Source organism: Heterocephalus glaber, unplaced genomic scaffold (assembly GCF_053883595.1).
Source record: "Heterocephalus glaber isolate CG9 unplaced genomic scaffold, H.glaber_assembly_v1.0 deba00001428, whole genome shotgun sequence".
Lineage (NCBI taxonomy): Eukaryota > Metazoa > Chordata > Mammalia > Rodentia > Bathyergidae > Heterocephalus > Heterocephalus glaber.
In genome coordinates, this window is record NW_028258293.1 from 24,554,054 (window position 1) to 24,557,554 (window position 3,501).

Sequence of the window (3,501 nt, forward strand, 5' to 3'; positions counted from 1 at the left end):
TTCCAAACTTATAAATATATACTAGTATTTCTTAGGTTTACTGTATTTTATTTCTTTGTCAAAAAATTTTACTGTCTCTTCTGTATCAATTATTCTTGTAGTCATTTCACATATATTGATGAGTAAGAACACACATGCTCAAGGATATATTAAGCATACAGTTTAACAAGAATACATAATTATTCAAGTAATCTCCATCACATGCATTAAATACTATACTGATTATGCTATGAAGAAAACTTACATAGGCCAATTTCTACCCAGAGAAGTCTTCCCAGGGGAAATGAAATTTAGACTCCAAATCCAGGTCAGATGCTTCAATCATCTCTTGTAGAAATGTGCTCCCGGCATTATCAGCCTTCTGAAGCTCTCCTTCTGGGGTCCAGTCTGAAAAATAAGACATCAGGACTTAAATTTATACTCCCGGGGTTCAAAGGATAGCTGTATGCCAGTACGTGCTAACTATATTCCCTTTATTACTTTTTGTATCCCCTCAGTCCTCAGCTTCAGATACTAATACTTTACAGGGTTTTGTGTTGAGAAAAGTTATGCAAAAACATCAGTATAATATAGTCTTATAACTTAAGGTATATCAGCTTTAACACTGTTATTTCTCATGATTTTGAAATCTGTGAGTCAATTGAGCTATGTATTCACCTCTAAAAAAGAGGAAACTTCATTTGAAAATCTCAAATTGAAAGATGCATTGGCTTTCTTAAATCTGTAATCCAGGATGAGGCAATATGGTTTCACTCCTTTCTAAATCAAAGACTTTCTTTAGAGATAGAGAAGGCTTGTCCTCAGCTAGGTGGTTAGGTGAACTCTCAGGAGATGAAGATGGATGGCTCCCGAAAGATCCCAATATCATCAAACTGCCAGCGTCATTGGAGTCTTTTCATTAATTTCCTTCAACCTCAAGGAACTGTTGTGGCATTTGGTTTCCTTTGATTCAAAAGTAAGAAGTGTATTCAATGCTTGTGCCTGATTTTCCCCTGGAGGAAAAAAAACACCTGGGGATTTCCTGCAAGGATTTGTAGCTTGGTGGGTTTCTAAAGTTTCCACACATGAAATTCTAGGATTATCCACATGAAGAAAGTTAAATGTGGAAAGAATCAGCTATGCTCAGATACTGGGGGGATAGGAAATCAGGTGACTTTGCTGCTGTCTAGCCTTTCTGGAGACACCGTGATGGTCCTAGGCACTCAGGAACAAAGTTGCTCACTAATAAATGAATATAGCTTCACCCATACCTGGCTGGTGTAAGTGAGAGCAAGAGGCAGCCATTGTGTGTCAGTATAGTAACCATTTACTACCTATAGGTATCTCAGGTCATCATGTTGTACACTTCTAATACACAAAACAAAATTTACTTTAAAGAGAAAAAAGAAATGCTGACCTCATTTTTTAAAGAAAGGCTCCTGCCAGAGATCCATCTGATTTATTTGACCTACAAGGAGAATAGCCAGAGGCTAAAACTTCAAACTGCAGCAGGACAGATTTAGGTGCAAAGCAAGGAGAATTTACCATGATAAATGTTAATATGCACAAGGTCTATACAACTATCTGAGGGATCCAAAGAACTGTCTTTTCTATAATGGAGTCAGAGAGCTGACTGAGATGATCTCTACAGCACCCCAAAACATTAGCATCTCTGTATGATTGCTGTTTCTCCTAGTCTTTCCCTAGCTCTCTTCCTGGCTTAAGAGAACTGTCCTGAACCCAATTTCCTGTTCACTTCATCCATTTGGCTGGCACTCACCCCATCTAGGTAGTCAGAAGCACAAAAGACTTGATCCAGCACAGGTAGCATAGCTCCTGGATCTGAAGTCTGAACCTATTTATCCCTATCATGTAAAGACTTTTTAATCCAGAGAGACTGTGCTTGGCTCAGAACACCCAGGGTCCCAGCTGCTACACAGAAATGAATTTGGATATCCAGGCTCTGGGGAGACATGCCAGTCAGGGAAGGATCTTTCAAAGGAACTTTTTTTAACACAGAGGAAAGAAGTCACCAGCACCCTGCTCCAAGGAACAAACCACTGTTCGATGTTTAGAAAAAAAAAAAAAATGTAAGCAAGTTTTGCCAGACTGTTGGGGAAAGCCATTCAAGAAAGGAGGAGCATGAAGTAGGGATGGAATTGGAAGCGATATATCTTGGGTTGAGATTTTCCTAGCTTCCTTTTCTCCCCCAACCTAGTACCACAGATCAGCTGTTTTCCAGAAAAGAATCACTGTACCTAATCTGAATTCATCTAGGGTGACTTTGAGCTTGATTTCTTTATTTCTCCTTAACATTTATGTATGTTTATTAGGCTAATTCCTTGTCTTCTCTTCTTCACCTAGTTACACCAGATGGCAAACTACTTAATCAAAGTTATTGCTAATTGTAGGCCACCCCAGAATCTATGAAAGAAAAGACATATTTTCAGTTGTTATTACGCAAATCAAGAGTTAGGAGGAAAGACCCACACTATGTTTATACATTTGTTAATCATCATCATAATGACAATATTTTAGAGCTATGAGATTAAATGAGATCAAAAGAGAGTGAATATATATAAAGAGCAAAAGATCCTGGTGCGATGAGACATTGTAATACCTACTTGAGAGGCTGAGGCAGAAGAATCACAAGTTTGAGGCAAGTCTGAAAAACCTTAGCAAGACTCTGTTTTGAACTTTTTTTAAATCTTTTAAAGTATTTTATACAGGAAGCATGAACCATTGGGTTCAATCCCCAGTACTACACACACACACACACACACACACACACATACACACACACACACACAATCAAAGATTTAAACTCTAATATAGAGTTTAGATGATGGGGAAAGAATAAGTGAAGGAGGCAAATAAGGTAGGAGAAAAAGTATCCAAGACAAGTGAAGAGCATAATTTAAAAAGATGAAAATGTACATAAAATTATATAAAATATTGCTAATAGATAAAAGAACAAGACGACTAAGACTACTGTTTTTACTCTTGTAATTATTATTGTCCTTGATTAAAACAGAATTGTGCAATGGTAATATGAAATTTGGGTAGCAATGAGTTGAAGAAAAAATGAGACAGAAGAAGTAGAAATAGTGGACAGAAATATCTCTTTCAGGGAGTTGTATTGCAAAAGAAAGCACAGAATCGGAGGTAATAGATTGAGTAGAACTGGAGTAAAGAAAGAATTTTAACTTGAGAGAAATATTATAAAGTGTTTATTCTGATAAAGATCCAACAGAGAGGAAAAGTTAATAATTCAAAACTGAGGAAAAAATTGTTGGACTAGTGGCTGCACAATGTAATGCAGTTAGATTCTGATAAGATTGCTACAAAAAAGCACAGTGAAATGTGTACTTGGGAAGGAAGGTAAAAATGAGAAAAAGAGAAAAAGAGAGAGAGAGGTTTTGTATTAAACATTAATTCTAAGAATTGACCATAACATAATGTTGCCAAAGGGAAGAATGAAGAAATAAAGAAAATGAATATATGTGAAAAAATAGTAAAATA